An 18503-nucleotide genomic window follows, 5' to 3' on the forward strand; every position below is an offset into this window, starting at 1 on the left:
AACATGGAATACGGTTCAAACATTCTGCTCACTTCCCCCCCCAAATCCACGTTTTACAGAAATCACTGTGTAAATATTCCGGGAATCAGGAGGAATTAATCAGGAAATCCCAGAATCCTCCAACCAGAAGGGTGTACTACGACTGAAGCAAGATCTATTGAGGGTTTTCTAAAGCTAGCCAGTTTTAGTTAGCTTCACATTCCAGCTCAGGCTTCATCCGTACTAAGACGGTGGATATTGCTCTTCCGCCTGTCGCTAACTCTAGCAGGCTTGTAACTGCGCATGTCGAATGCCTAACTCTTCATTGAGACAGTGCTGAAACATACATCCAAAGGGGCGAGTCAGTGCCACATTTGAATTTGTGACAAAGTCAAAATTAAAGAAAAGTTATCTTTCAAATTCAGCAGGCTATGGTGTGAAATTCGTCTTTTAGAAGTGCCGTCTTTATCTTACGACGTATCGTTAATACCGTCTTTATCTTACGATGTATCGTTAACTTCTACTTGCTACTCATCCCGGATCCGGGAGCACCCCCATAAGTAAAAAAAGCTGACTAGCATAGCCTAGCATAGCGTCACAAGTAAATACTAGCATCTAAATATCATGAAATCACAAGTCCAAGACACCAGATGAAAGATACAGATCTTGTGAATCCAGCCATCATTTCTGATTTTTTAAATGTTTTACAGGGAAGACACAATATGTATTTCTATTAGCTAACCACGATAGCAAAAGACTCAACTTTTTTCTCTCCACCATTTTCTTACTGCATAGGTAGCGTTCACAAATTCGACCAAATAAAGATATAAATAGTCACTAACCAAGAAAAAACTTCATCAGATGACAGTCTGATAACATATTTATTGTATAGCATATGTTTTGTTCGAAAAATGTGCATATTTCAGGTATAAATCACAGTTCTACATTGCAGCTGCAATCTGAAATAGCGTCGATGCAGCCAAAATAATTACAGAGACCAACGTCAAATACCTAAATACTCATCATAAAACATTTCTGAAAAATACACAGCGTACAGCAAATGAAAGACCAACATCTTGTGAATCCAGCCAATATTTCAGATTTTTTAAGTGTTTTACAGCGAAAACACAATATAGCATTATATTAGCTTACCACAATAGCCAGAAACACAAGCAATTTACCAGCAGCAAAGGTTAGCGATCGTAACAATCCAGCAAAAGATATATAATTTTTGACTAACCTTGATAAACTTCATCAGATGACAGTCCTGTAACATCATATTACACAATGCATATAGGTTTTGTTCGAAAATGTGCATATTTAGCAGCACAAATCGTGGTTATACAATGTGATCAGTAGCAACATTTCAGGCATTCTGGCCGGCGCCATCTTGGAGAGGCACCTAATCTAATCGATAACTAATCGTAAACTTGACTAAAAAATACAGGTTGGACAGCAAATGAAAGATGCATTAGTTATTAATGCAACCGCTGTGTTAGATTTTTAAAATTAACGTTACTAGACATACAGTGTGCGTTACAGCCAGACCAGTGCCGAAATTAATGGCGGACAAATCATTTTACATTTTTCCACAGAAATACGAATTAACATCATAAATAGCTCTTACTTTTGGATGAGCTTCCATCAGAATCTTGGGCAAGTTGTCCTTTGTCCAAAATAATCGTTGCTCGGTTGTAGAACGTCCTCTTCAACTTTGGAACTAGCAGCTAACATTAGCTATGTGGCGCAGACATGCCCAAATCCTCAAAACGCAATACAAAGGAAATTCCGAAAATCGCAATATACTCACATAAACTGATATAACTCGGTTTAAAATAACTTCGTTGTGATGTTTCTAACACCTATATCGAATTAAATCAGAGCAGGATATATCTAAGGCCGATAACTTGAGCTTTTCAGAACGCCATGCTGAGGTCCTGCTTTGCGCCATGACGAAGGTTGAAAAGAGTGCACCCCCCCATTCCATGGGCTTTTATATGGTCTCAGATCTGCCTAGAAACTCCATTCCAATTCTCATTGGTTACTGACATCCAGGGGAAGGCGCTATGTCGACCCATAGGATACATACAGAGTTTTAAACTGATCCTAGAACAGAGTCTACATTTTCAGATTTTGCAGTACCTGTCAGGAATTTCGCTGCCAAACGTGTTCTGTTTCACTCAGAGAAATAATTCAAACGGTTTTAGAAACTAGAGAGTGTTTTATATCCAATAGTAATAATAATATGCATATTGTACGAGCAAGAATTGAGTACGAGGCAGTTTAATTTGGGAACGATAAATGACAAAGTTGAAACAGCACCCCCTATATTGACAAAAGGTTAATGCCGTCTTTATCTTACGACGTATCGTTAATGCCGTCTTTATCTTACGACGTATCGTTAATGCCGTCTTTATCTTACGACGTATCGTTAATGCCGTCTTTATCTTACGACGTATCGTTAATGCCGTCTTAATCTTATGACGTATCGTTAATGCTGTCTTTATCTTCTGACGTATCGTTAATGCCGTCTTTATCTTACGACGTATCGTTAATGCCGTCTTTATCTTACGACGTATCGTTAATGCTGTCTTTATCTTATGACGTATCGTTAATGCCGTCTTTATCTTCTGACGTATCGTTAATGCCGTCTTTATCTTACGACGTATCGTTAATGCTGTCTTTATCTTATGACGTATCGTTAATGCCCTCTTTATCTTCTGACGTATCGTTAATGCCGTCTTTATCTTACGACGTATCGTTAATGCCGTCTTTATCTTACGACGTATCGTTAATGCCGTCTTTATCTTCTGACGTATCGTTAATGCCGTCTATATCTTACGACGTATCGTTAATGCCCTCTTTATCTTATGACGTATCGTTAATGCCGTCTTTATCTTACGACGTATCGTTAATGCCCTCTTTATCTTATGACGTATCGTTAATGCCGTCTATATCTTCTGACGTATCGTTAATGCCGTCTTTATCTTACGACGTATCGTTAATGCCGTCTATATCTTACGACGTATCGTTAATGCCGTCTTTATCTTCTGACGTATCGTTAATGCCGTCTATATCTTCTGACGTATCGTTAATGCCGTCTATATCTTACGACGTATCGTTAATGCCGTCTATATCTTACGACGTATCGTTAACGCCGTCTATATCTTACGACGTATCGTTAATGCCGTCTTTATCTTCTGACGTATCGTTAACGCCGTCTTTATCTTACGACGTATCGTTAATGCCGTCTTTGGTGTGCTGATCAACGCGCAAGCACCTTTTTACCACTCCTATCCATGAAATCCTTGAATTAAGTCATACACACATTTTACTGTAGGTGACACAGGGCTCCTGAGTGGCGCAGCTGGCTAAGGCACTGCATCTCAGTGCAAGAGGTGACATTACAGTCCCTGGTTCGAATCGAGGCTGAATCACATTGGGAGTCCCATAGGGTGGTGCACAATTGGCCCAGCATCGTCTGGGTTTAGCCGGGGGTTGGCCGTCATTGTAAATATGAATTTGTTCAACCTTTATTTGTTAAATATAGGTTGACTAAAAAAATATTTAAACAAATGTTTTTTAAAGTTTCAAATGGATTCTGTCAATGTGTAATGTCATAGGTATTTAAAACTTTTTTTTTTACATAAAAACTCATTTTTAAATAATAAAATATTTAATCAGTCGTCTTCCTCAAATGAAGGGAATAAAGACGTAATCGTTGCGAGGTAATCTGATTTGATTGGTCTCAACTGAAGGAATCAAAAGGATGAGCAGAATGAGCATGGAGGACACCAACTACACCAAACACAAACTAGTACAGTAGAGATGATCTGAAATACACGCAGGAAAATCCACACAGAGGAATCGTAAACATTTAAACAAAGAACTTTATCTGCAATGAAAGGTGGTTCTTCATTTTATTTCCTTACTTATAGTCAACGTAATTTGGCAACAGAAGACATTAGTTTATCAGCTCTGGGTGACGACTACGTTCTGATGTGTCCCTGAGGAGATCTGACGCCAGATTACGGCCTGTTGCATCGCTTTACTTCCTCACTGGTTCAACACGGACACGTAACGCGACGCGCCACAGAAGACTAACAGATTGATGCTTATCAGCTGAGCTCTGCCTGGGTATTGTTCTGATTACAGTCAGATTACAGTCAGCCTGTGGTATCTGTCCGCTGTATTTAATACTGTAAATGACACCACTGTGTTCCATTATTGTCAGCCCCAGCTGTAGATCGCGCCACATCACTACGTTTCACAAATCCCCATGAGCAACAAACACACCAAAATAACTCTTCATCATCTAGCTGGATGGCACTGATGCACCAGTCACACCCTATACCCTATACAGTATAGTGGCACCATATACCCTATACAGTAAAGTGACACTCTATTCCCTATACAGTATAGTGACACCCTATACAGTATAGTGACACCCTATTCCCTATACAGTATAGTGACACCCTATTCCCTATACAGTATAGTGACACCCTATTCCCTATACAGTATAGTGGCACCCTATTCCCCATAGGGCTCTGGTCAAACGTAGTGCCCTATATAGGGAATAGTACCATTTGGAACACATGTAATTAGGTTGTGGGAACGGTGTAGACCGGTTCCCCCAACAATATATATACTCAGTTGTGATGACATGAATACAATGTTTAAATTAGGTTTCATCGGACATTCCCTTAACGTTGTAAGAATGTAATAAATCCAGTTTTCTGACGTTCAGAGCATATTCTTTTTGTTCAACATAATATTCCATTAATATTCACGCAAAATATACATTTAACCTTGTCTTGGACGTCCACATGAACATTTCAAGAACATTTAGAAAATGTTAGATTTAAATTGTATCTACTATTACCACAACATTCTCACCATGCAAATGAAAGCACAGGAAAACAGATTATAATACATCCCCATTATGTTTCCCTCCAGATTATAATACATCCCCATTATGTTTCCCTCCAGATTATAATACATCCCCATTATGTTTCTCTCCAGATTATAATACATCCCCATTATGTTTCCCTCCAGATTATAATACATCCCCATTATGTTTCTCTCCAGATTATAATACATCCCCATTATGTTTCCCTCCAGATTATAATACATCCCCATTATGTTTCCCTCCAGATTATAATACATCCCCATTATGTTTCCCTCCAGATTATAATACATCCCCATTATGTTTCCCTCCAGATTATAATACATCCCCATTATGTTTCCCTCCAGATTATAATACATCCCCATTATGTTTCCCTCCAGATTATAATACATCCCCATTATGTTTCCCTCCAGATTATAATACATCCCCATTATGTTTCCCTCCAGATTATAATACATCCCCATTATGTTTCCCTCCAGATTATAATACATCCCCATTATGTTTCCCTCCAGATTATAATACATCCCCATTATGTTTCCCTCCAGATTATAATACATCCCCATTATGTTTCTCTACAGATTATAATACATCCCCATTATGTTTCTCTCCAGATTATAATACATCCTCATTATGTTTCCCTCCAGATTATAATACATCCCCATTATGTTTCCCTCCAGATTATAATACATCCCCATTATGTTTCTCTACAGATTATAATACATCCCCATTATGTTTCTCTCCAGATTATAATACATCCCCATTATGTTTCTCTCCAGATTATAATACATCCCCATTATGTTTCCCTCCAGATTATAATACATCCCCATTATGTTTCCCTCCAGATTATAATACATCCCCATTATGTTTCCCTCCAGATTATAATACATCCCCATTATGTTTCCCTCCAGATTATAATACATCCCCATTATGTTTCCCTCCAGATTATAATACATCCCCATTATGTTTCCCTCCAGATTATAATACATCCCCATTATGTTTCCCTCCAGATTATAATACATCCCCATTATGTTTCCCTCCAGATTATAATACATCCCCATTATGTTTCTCTACAGATTATAATACATCCCCATTATGTTTCTCTCCAGATTATAATACATCCCCATTATGTTTCTCTCCAGATTATAATACATCCCCATTATGTTTCCCTCCAGATTATAATACATCCCCATTATGTTTCCCTCCAGATTATAATACATCCCCATTATGTTTCCCTCCAGATTATAATACATCCCCATTATGTTTCTCTCCAGATTATAATACATCCCCATTATGTTTCTCTCCAGATTATAATACATCCCCATTATGTTTCTCTATAGATTATAATACATCCCCATTATGTTTCCCTCCAGATTAGAATACATCCTCATTATGTTTCCCTCCAGATTATAATACATCCCCATTATGTTTCCCTCCAGATTAGAATACATCCTCATTATGTTTCCCTCCAGATTATAATACATCCCCATTATGTTTCCCTCCAGATTATAATACATCCCCATTATGTTTCCCTCCAGATTATAATACATCCCCATTATGTTTCCCTCCAGATTATAATACATCCCCATTATGTTTCCCTCCAGATTATAATACATCCCCATTATGTTTCCCTCCAGATTAGAATACATCCCCATTATGTTTCTCTCCAGATTATAATACATCCTCATTATGTTTCCCTCCAGATTATAATACATCCCCATTATGTTTCCCTCCAGATTATAATACATCCCCATTATGTTTCTCTACAGATTATAATACATCCCCATTATGTTTCTCTACAGATTATAATACATCCCCATTATGTTTCTCTCCAGATTATAATACATCCCCATTATGTTTCCCTCCAGATTATAATACATCCCCATTATGTTTCCCTCCAGATTATAATACATCCCCATTATGTTTCCCTCCAGATTATAATACATCCCCATTATGTTTCCCTCCAGATTATAATACATCCCCATTATGTTTCCCTCCAGATTATAATACATCCCCATTATGTTTCCCTCCAGATTATAATACATCCCCATTATGTTTCCCTCCAGATTATAATACATCCCCATTATGTTTCCCTCCAGATTATAATACATCCCCATTATGTTTCTCTCCAGATTATAATACATCCCCATTATGTTTCTCTACAGATTATAATACATCCCCATTATGTTTCCCTCCAGATTATAATACATCCCCATTATGTTTCCCTCCAGATTATAATACATCCCCATTATGTTTCCCTCCAGATTATAATACATCCCCATTATGTTTCCCTCCAGATTATAATACATCCCCATTATGTTTCTCTATAGATTATAATACATCCCCATTATGTTTCCCTCCAGATTAGAATACATCCCCATTATGTTTCTCTATAGATTATAATACATCCCCATTATGTTTCCCTCCAGATTATAATACATCCCCATTATGTTTCCCTCCAGATTATAATACATCCCCATTATGTTTCCCTCCAGATTATAATACATCCCCATTATGTTTCTCTATAGATTATAATACATCCCCATTATGTTTCCCTCCAGATTAGAATACATCCCCATTATGTTTCTCTCCAGATTATAATACATCCCCATTATGTTTCCCTCCAGATTATAATACATCCCCATTATGTTTCTCTATAGATTATAATACATCCCCATTATGTTTCCCTCCAGATTAGAATACATCCCCATTATGTTTCTCTATAGATTATAATACATCCCCATTATGTTTCCCTCCAGATTATAATACATCCCCATTATGTTTCCCTCCAGATTATAATACATCCCCATTATGTTTCCCTCCAGATTATAATACATCCCCATTATGTTTCCCTCCAGATTAGAATACATCCCCATTATGTTTCTCTATAGATTATAATACATCCCCATTATGTTTCCCTCCAGATTATAATACATCCCCATTATGTTTCCCTCCAGATTATAATACATCCCCATTATGTTTCTCTATAGATTATAATACATCCCCATTATGTTTCTCTCCAGATTATAATACATCCCCATTATGTTTCCCTCCAGATTATAATACATCCCCATTATGTTTCTCTCCAGATTATAATACATCCCCATTATGTTTCTCTATAGATTATAATACATCCCCATTATGTTTCCCTCCAGATTATAATACATCCCCATTATGTTTCCCTCCAGATTATAATACATCCCCATTATGTTTCCCTCCAGATTATAATACATCCCCATTATGTTTCTCTATAGATTATAATACATCCCCATTATGTTTCTCTCCAGATTATAATACATCCCCATTATGTTTCCCTCCAGATTATAATACATCCCCATTATGTTTCCCTCCAGATTATAATACATCCCCATTATGTTTCTCTATAGATTATAATACATCCCCATTATGTTTCTCCCCAGATTAGAATACATCCCCATTATGTTTCTCTCCAGATTATAATACATCCCCATTATGTTTCTCTCCAGATTATAATACATCCCCATTATGTTTCCCTCCAGATTATAATACATCCCCATTATGTTTCCCTCCAGATTATAATACATCCCCATTATGTTTCTCTATAGATTATAATATATCCCCATTATGTTTCTCTCCAGATTATAATACATCCCCATTATGTTTCTCTCCAGATTATAATACATCCCCATTATGTTTCCCTCCAGATTATAATACATCCTCATTATGTTTCCCTCCAGATTAGAATACATCCCCATTATGTTTCCCTCCAGATTAGAATACATCCCCATTATGTTTCCCTCCAGATTATAATACATCCCCATTATGTTTCTCCACAGATTATAATACATCCCCATTATGTTTCCCTCCAGATTAGAATACATCCCCATTATGTTTCCCTCCAGATTATAATACATCCCCATTATGTTTCTCTATAGATTATAATACATCCCCATTATGTTTCTCCACAGATTATAATACATCCCCATTATGTTTCCCTCCAGATTAGAATACATCCCCATTATGTTTCCCTCCAGATTATAATACATCCCCATTATGTTTCTCTACAGATTATAATACATCCCCATTATGTTTCCCTCCAGATTATAATACATCCCCATTATGTTTCTCTCCAGATTATAATACATCCCCATTATGTTTCCCTCCAGATTAGAATACATCCCCATTATGTTTCTCTATAGATTATAATACATCCCCATTATGTTTCTCTACAGATTATAATACATCCCCATTATGTTTCTCTACAGATTATAATACATCCCCATTATGTTTCCCTCCAGATTATAATACATCCCCATTATGTTTCTCTACAGATTATAATACATCCCCATTATGTTTCCCTCCAGATTATAATACATCCCCATTATGTTTCTCTACAGATTATAATACATCCCCATTATGTTTCCGTCCAGATTATAATACATCCCCATTATGTTTCCCTCCAGATTATAATACATCCCCATTATGTTTCCCTCCAGATTAGAATACATCCCCATTATGTTTCTCTATAGATTATAATACATCCCCATTATGTTTCTCTCCAGATTATAATACATCCCCATTATGTTTCTCTCCAGATTATAATACATCCCCATTATGTTTCCCTCCAGATTATAATACATCCCCATTATGTTTCCCTCCAGATTATAATACATCCCCATTATGTTTCCCTCCAGATTAGAATACATCCCCATTATGTTTCCCTCCAGATTATAATACATCCCCATTATGTTTCTCTATAGATTATAATACATCCCCATTATGTTTCCCTCCAGATTATAATACATCCCCATTATGTTTCCCTCCAGATTAGAATACATCCCCATTATGTTTCTCTCCAGATTATAATACATCCTCATTATGTTTCTCTCCAGATTATAATACATCCCCATTATGTTTCTCTCCAGATTATAATACATCCCCATTATGTTTCTCTATAGATTATAATACATCCCCATTATGTTTCCCTCCAGATTATAATACATCCTCATTATGTTTCCCCCCAGATTATAATACATCCCCATTATGTTTCCCTCCAGATTATAATACATCCCCATTATGTTTCTCTATAGATTATAATACATCCCCATTATGTTTCCCTATAGATTATAATACATCCCCATTATGTTTCCCTCCAGATTATAATACATCCCCATTATGTTTCTCTCCAGATTAGAATACATCCCCATTATGTTTCTCTACAGATTATAATACATCCCCATTATGTTTCCCTCCAGATTAGAATACATCCCCATTATGTTTCTCTATAGATTATAATACATCCCCGTTATGTTTCTCTCCAGATTATAATACATCCCCATTATGTTTCCCTCCAGATTATAATACATCCCCATTATGTTTCTCTCCAGATTATAATACATCCCCATTATGTTTCTCTACAGATTATAATACATCCCCATTATGTTTCCCTCCAGATTCTAATACATCCCCATTATGTTTCCCTCCAGATTATAATACATCCCCATTATGTTTCCCTCCAGATTATAATACATCCCCATTATGTTTCCCTCCAGATTATAATACATCCCCATTATGTTTCTCTACAGATTAGAATACATCCTCATTATGTTTCCCTCCAGATTATAATACATCCCCATTATGTTTCTCTCCAGATTATAATACATCCCCATTATGTTTCTCTACAGATTAGAATACATCCCCATTATGTTTCCCTTCAGATTATAATACATCCCCATTATGTTTCTCTCCAGATTATAATACATCCCCATTATGTTTCCCTCCAGATTATAATACATCCCCATTATGTTTCTCTCCAGATTATAATACATCCCCATTATGTTTCTCTCCAGATTATAATACATCCCCATTATGTTTCTCTCCAGATTATAATACATCCCCATTATGTTTCCCTCCAGATTATAATACATCCCCATTATGTTTCTCTCCAGATTATAATACATCCCCATTATGTTTCTCTCCAGATTATAATACATCCCCATTATGTTTCCCTCCAGATTATAATACATCCCCATTATGTTTCTCTCCAGATTATAATACATCCCCATTATGTTTCTCTCCAGATTATAATACATCCCCATTATGTTTCTCTCCAGATTATAATACATCCCCATTATGTTTCCCTCCAGATTATAATACATCCCCATTATGTTTCTCTCCAGATTATAATACATCCCCATTATGTTTCCCTCCAGATTATAATACATCCCCATTATGTTTCTCTCCAGATTATAATACATCCCCATTATGTTTCTCTCCAGATTATAATACATCCCCATTATGTTTCCCTCCAGATTATAATACATCCCCATTATGTTTCTCTCCAGATTATAATACATCCCCATTATGTTTCTCTCCAGATTATAATACATCCCCATTATGTTTCCCTCCAGATTATAATACATCCCCATTATGTTTCTCTCCAGATTATAATACATCCCCATTATGTTTCTCTCCAGATTATAATACATGCCCATTATGTTTCCCTCCAGATTATAATACATCCCCATTATGTTTCCCTCCAGATTAGAATACATCCCCATTATGTTTCTCTATAGATTATAATACATCCCCATTATGTTTCCCTCCAGATTATAATACATCCCCATTATGTTTCCCTCCAGATTATAATACATCCCCATTATGTTTCTCTCCAGATTATAATACATCCCCATTATGTTTCCCTCCAGATTATAATACATCCCCATTATGTTTCTCTACAGATTAGAATACATCCCCATTATGTTTCCCTCCAGATTAGAATACATCCCCATTATGTTTCCCTCCAGATTATAATACATCCCCATTATGTTTCTCTATAGATTATAATACATCCCCATTATGTTTCCCTCCAGATTATAATACATCCCCATTATGTTTCCCTCCAGATTATAATACATCCCCATTATGTTTCTCTCCAGATTATAATACATCCCCATTATGTTTCCCTCCAGATTATAATACATCCCCATTATGTTTCCCTCCAGATTATAATACATCCCCATTATGTTTCTCTACAGATTAGAATACATCCCCATTATGTTTCTCTACAGATTAGAATACATCCCCATTATGTTTCCCTCCAGATTATAATACATCCCCATTATGTTTCTCTCCAGATTATAATACATCCCCATTATGTTTCTCTACAGATTAGAATACATCCCCATTATGTTTCCCTCCAGATTATAATACATCCCCATTATGTTTCCCTCCAGATTAGAATACATCCCCATTATGTTTCTCTATAGATTATAATACATCCCCGTTATGTTTCTCTCCAGATTATAATACATCCCCATTATGTTTCCCTCCAGATTATAATACATCCCCATTATGTTTCTCTCCAGATTATAATACATCCCCATTATGTTTCTCTACAGATTATAATACATCCCCATTATGTTTCCCTCCAGATTCTAATACATCCCCATTATGTTTCCCTCCAGATTATAATACATCCCCATTATGTTTCCCTCCAGATTATAATACATCCCCATTATGTTTCCCTCCAGATTATAATACATCCCCATTATGTTTCTCTACAGATTAGAATACATCCTCATTATGTTTCCCTCCAGATTATAATACATCCCCATTATGTTTCTCTCCAGATTATAATACATCCCCATTATGTTTCTCTACAGATTAGAATACATCCCCATTATGTTTCCCTTCAGATTATAATACATCCCCATTATGTTTCTCTCCAGATTATAATACATCCCCATTATGTTTCCCTCCAGATTATAATACATCCCCATTATGTTTCTCTCCAGATTATAATACATCCCCATTATGTTTCTCTCCAGATTATAATACATCCCCATTATGTTTCTCTCCAGATTATAATACATCCCCATTATGTTTCCCTCCAGATTATAATACATCCCCATTATGTTTCTCTCCAGATTATAATACATCCCCATTATGTTTCTCTCCAGATTATAATACATCCCCATTATGTTTCCCTCCAGATTATAATACATCCCCATTATGTTTCTCTCCAGATTATAATACATCCCCATTATGTTTCTCTCCAGATTATAATACATCCCCATTATGTTTCTCTCCAGATTATAATACATCCCCATTATGTTTCCCTCCAGATTATAATACATCCCCATTATGTTTCTCTCCAGATTATAATACATCCCCATTATGTTTCCCTCCAGATTATAATACATCCCCATTATGTTTCTCTCCAGATTATAATACATCCCCATTATGTTTCTCTCCAGATTATAATACATCCCCATTATGTTTCCCTCCAGATTATAATACATCCCCATTATGTTTCTCTCCAGATTATAATACATCCCCATTATGTTTCTCTCCAGATTATAATACATCCCCATTATGTTTCCCTCCAGATTATAATACATCCCCATTATGTTTCTCTCCAGATTATAATACATCCCCATTATGTTTCTCTCCAGATTATAATACATGCCCATTATGTTTCCCTCCAGATTATAATACATCCCCATTATGTTTCCCTCCAGATTAGAATACATCCCCATTATGTTTCTCTATAGATTATAATACATCCCCATTATGTTTCCCTCCAGATTATAATACATCCCCATTATGTTTCCCTCCAGATTATAATACATCCCCATTATGTTTCTCTCCAGATTATAATACATCCCCATTATGTTTCCCTCCAGATTATAATACATCCCCATTATGTTTCTCTACAGATTAGAATACATCCCCATTATGTTTCCCTCCAGATTAGAATACATCCCCATTATGTTTCCCTCCAGATTATAATACATCCCCATTATGTTTCTCTATAGATTATAATACATCCCCATTATGTTTCCCTCCAGATTATAATACATCCCCATTATGTTTCCCTCCAGATTATAATACATCCCCATTATGTTTCTCTCCAGATTATAATACATCCCCATTATGTTTCCCTCCAGATTATAATACATCCCCATTATGTTTCCCTCCAGATTATAATACATCCCCATTATGTTTCTCTACAGATTAGAATACATCCCCATTATGTTTCTCTACAGATTAGAATACATCCCCATTATGTTTCCCTCCAGATTATAATACATCCCCATTATGTTTCTCTCCAGATTATAATACATCCCCATTATGTTTCTCTACAGATTAGAATACATCCCCATTATGTTTCCCTCCAGATTATAATACATCCCCATTATGTTTCTCTCCAGATTATAATACATCCCCATTATGTTTCCCTCCAGATTATAATACATCCCCATTATGTTTCTCTCCAGATTATAATACATCCCCATTATGTTTCTCTCCAGATTATAATACATCCCCATTATGTTTCTCTCCAGATTATAATACATCCCCATTATGTTTCCCTCCAGATTATAATACATCCCCATTATGTTTCTCTCCAGATTATAATACATCCCCATTATGTTTCTCTCCAGATTATAATACATCCCCATTATGTTTCCCTCCAGATTATAATACATCCCCATTATGTTTCTCTCCAGATTATAATACATCCCCATTATGTTTCCCTCCAGATTATAATACATCCCCATTATGTTTCTCTCCAGATTATAATACATCCCCATTATGTTTCTCTCCAGATTATAATACATCCCCATTATGTTTCCCTCCAGATTATAATACATCCCCATTATGTTTCTCTCCAGATTATAATACATCCCCATTATGTTTCCCTCCAGATTATAATACATCCCCATTATGTTTCTCTCCAGATTATAATACATCCCCATTATGTTTCTCTCCAGATTATAATACATCCCCATTATGTTTCCCTCCAGATTATAATACATCCCCATTATGTTTCTCTCCAGATTATAATACATCCCCATTATGTTTCTCTCCAGATTATAATACATCCCCATTATGTTTCCCTCCAGATTATAATACATCCCCATTATGTTTCTCTCCAGATTATAATACATCCCCATTATGTTTCTCTCCAGATCATAATACATCCCCATTATGTTTCCCTCCAGATTATAATACATCCCCATTATGTTTCCCTCCAGATTATAATACATCCCCATTATGTTTCCCTCCAGATTATAATACATCCCCATTATGTTTCCCTCCAGATTATAATACATCCCCATTGTTTCCCTCCAGATTATAATACATCCCCATTATGTTTCTCTCCAGATTATAATACATCCCCATTATGTTTCCCTCCAGATTATAATACATCCCCATTATGTTTCCCTCCAGATTATAATACATCCCCATTATGTTTCCCTCCAGATTATAATACATCCTCATTATGTTTCCCTCCAGATTATAATACATCCCCATTATGTTTCTCTCCAGATTATAATACATCCCCATTATGTTTCCCTCCAGATTATAATACATCCCCATTATGTTTCTCTCCAGATTATAATACATCCCCATTATATTTCTCTACAGATTAGAATACATCCCTATTACCTACATCTATATCACATAGATCTACCTCTATATCACATAGATATACCTCTATATCACATAGATCTACCTCTATATCACATAGATCTACCTCTATACTACTGTAGGACTGTATTTAACACTATCACATAGATCTGCCTCTATATCACATAGATCTGCCTCCATATCACATAGATCTGCCTCCATATCACATAGATCTACCTCTATACTAATGTAGGACTGTATTTAACACTATCACATAGATCTACCTCTATATCACATAGATCTGCCTCTATATCACATAGATCTGCCTCTATATCACATAGATCTACCTATATATCACATAGATCTACCTCTATACTACTGTAGGACTGTATTTAACACTAGCACATAGATCTACCTCTATACTCCTGTAAGAAGGCAACTCACTGTGTTAACATGAAGGCAGACAGCCCTGAGCTATATAACCTCACAGTGACAGACAACATAAATGTCTAGAGAGAGAGAGAGACATGGAAAGAGAGCTAGAGAGAGCGGGAAACAGGGAGAGAGAGATAGAAAGAGCGAGATGGGGGGAGAGAGAGAGAGAGACAGAGAGAAAGAGCTAGAGAGAGAGGGAAACAGGGAAACAGGGAGAGAGACAAACTGGAACCCTATCTGGCCCTAAACAGAAAGTACAGTTGACAGTGCATGTCAGAGCAAAAACCAAGCCATGAAGATGAAGGAATTGTCCGTAGAGCTCTGAGACAGGATTGTGTCGAGGCACAGATCTGGGGAAGGGTACCAAAAAAAATGTCTGCAGCACTGAAGGTCCCCAAGAACACAGTGGTCTCCATCATTCTTAAATGGAAGAAGTTTGGAACCACCAAGACTCTTCCTAGAGCTGGGCGCCCGGCCAATCTGATCAATCTGATCAATCGGGGGGAAAGGGCCTTGGTCAGGGAGGTGTTAACCTCATTCACAGCCCTGAGGAAGTTTGGTGCTGTACATCAGTTAACCTCATTCACCCAAACAGTGGTTACTACTGAGGGGTTATTTTATCTATATAATCCACCCAACTGTAGCAGAGTAAGAGGGATGGTTATAGTGGAGAGATTGTAGAGAGATTGTAGAGAGAGAGAGACAGCAGAGAGAGAGAAGTCAGAGACCGCAGAGAGAGAGGGAGGGAGAGAAAGATAGAGAGAGAGCAGATAGGGAGAGAGAGAGAGAGAGAGAGAGAGAGCAGATAGAGGGAGGGAGAGACAGCAGAGAGAGTGAGGGAGAGAGAGAGAGAGAGAGAGAGAGAGAGAGGGAGAGCAGATAGAGAGAGAGTGAGGGAGAGAGAGAGAGAGAGAGAGAGAGAGAGAGAGAGAGAGAGAGAGAGAGAGAGAGAGAGAGAGAGAGAGAGAGAGAGACAGAGACAGAGAGAGAGACAGCAGATAGCGAGAGCAGAGAGCAGAGAGAGAGGGAGGGAGGGAGAGAGAGCAGAGAAAGAGAGAGAGAGAGAGAGAGAGAGAGAGAGAGAGAGAGAGAGAGAGACAGCAGAGAGAGAGAAGTGAGAGACCGCAGAGAGAGAGAGAGCAGAGAAAGAGAGAGAGAGAGAGAGAGAGAGACAGATAGAGAGAGAGAGAGAGAGAGAGAGAGAAAGTGAGAGACAGCAGATGTTAATAATGACTCACAGTGTAGTCTGCCTGAGGGGAGCATGCAGTTTCATGGTCACAGTGCCAACAAGTCTATCAGCTCAATTCCCCCTATCTTCCTCCTCTCCCCCTCCTCTCCTCTCCTCCTCTTCTCCCCCTCCTCTCCTCTCCTCCTCTCCCCCTCCTCTTCTCTCCTCCTCTCCCCCTCCTCTCCTCCTCCAGTGTGTATCCCTGGCTGGTACTAATGGACTATGTGCTGTTGATAAATCCTGGTAGTTTTCCTTCATGGTAACTTAAGTGCTCCAGTCTTTAGATATGAATCTGGATGATAATTTCATGTGCATTTTAATATCCGTTTTCAAACCTATATTATTCAATCATAGGATGCCACCTTTCCAAACAAGTTAAATTTTGGAAAGGTGGCAAATTTCTACCTTGCTAGAGCTGCCCCCGGTCAACTGTAAGTGCTGTTTATTGTGTAGTGGAAACGTATAGGAGCAACAACGGCTCAGCCCCGAAGTGGTAGGCCACACAAACTCACAGAACAGGACCGCTGAGTTCCAAACTGCCTCTGGAAGCAACGTCAGCACAAAAACTGTTCGTCGGGAGCTTCATGAAAGGGGTTTCCGTGGCCGAGCAGCTGCACACAAGCCTAAGATCACCATGCGCAATGCCAAGCGTCGGCTGGAGTGGTGTAAAGCTCGCCGACCATTGGACTCTGGAGCAGTGGAAACGCGTTCTCTGGAGTGGTGAATCACACTTCACCATCTGGCAGTCTGATGGACGAATCTGGGTTAGGCGGATGCCAGGAGAACGCTACCAGCCTGAATGCATAGTGCCAACTGTAAAGTTTGGTGGAGGAGGAATAATGGTCTAGGCCCCTTAACGCTACAGCATACAATGACGTTCTAGACGATTCTGTGCTTCCAACTTTGTGGCAACAGTTCGGGGAAGGCCCTTTCCTGTTTCAGCATAACAATACCCCTGTGCACAAAGCGAGGTCCACACAGAAATGTTTTGTTGAGATCTGTATGGAAGAACTTGACTGGCCTGCACAGAGCCCTGACCTCAACCCCATCGAACACATTTGGGATGAATTAGAACGCCGACTGCCAACATCAGACCACAACATCAGACCACAACATCAGACCACAGCATCAGACCACATCATCAGACCACATCATCAGACCACAGCATCAGACCACAGCATCAGACCACAACATCAGACCACAGCATCAGACCACAGCATCAGACCACAGCATCAGACCACAACATCAGACCACAGCATCAGACCACAGCATCAGACCACAGCATCAGACCACAGCATCAGACCACAGCATCAGACCACAGCATCAGACCACAGCATCAGACCACAGCATCAGACCACAGCATCAGACCACAACATCAGACCACAGCATCAGACCACAGCATCAGACCACAGCATCAGACCACAGCATCAGACCACAGCATCAGACCACAGCATCAGACCACAGCATCAGACCACAGCATCAGACCACAGCATCAGACCACAGCATCAGACCACAGCATCAGACCACAACAGAACCCACAGCATCAGACCACAGCATCATTTG

General features: G+C 38.0%; 1 protein-coding gene across 1 annotated transcript in view; it reads right to left on the reverse strand.

Annotated features, from left to right (window-relative positions):
• Positions 1-18503, reverse strand: part of gpc6a (glypican 6a) — a 441936-nt gene that overhangs the window by 18910 nt on the left and 404523 nt on the right. The window lies entirely within an intron of this gene.

This window comes from Salvelinus alpinus, chromosome 10 (genome assembly GCF_045679555.1).
Source record: "Salvelinus alpinus chromosome 10, SLU_Salpinus.1, whole genome shotgun sequence".
In the NCBI taxonomy this organism is placed as follows: domain Eukaryota; kingdom Metazoa; phylum Chordata; class Actinopteri; order Salmoniformes; family Salmonidae; genus Salvelinus; species Salvelinus alpinus.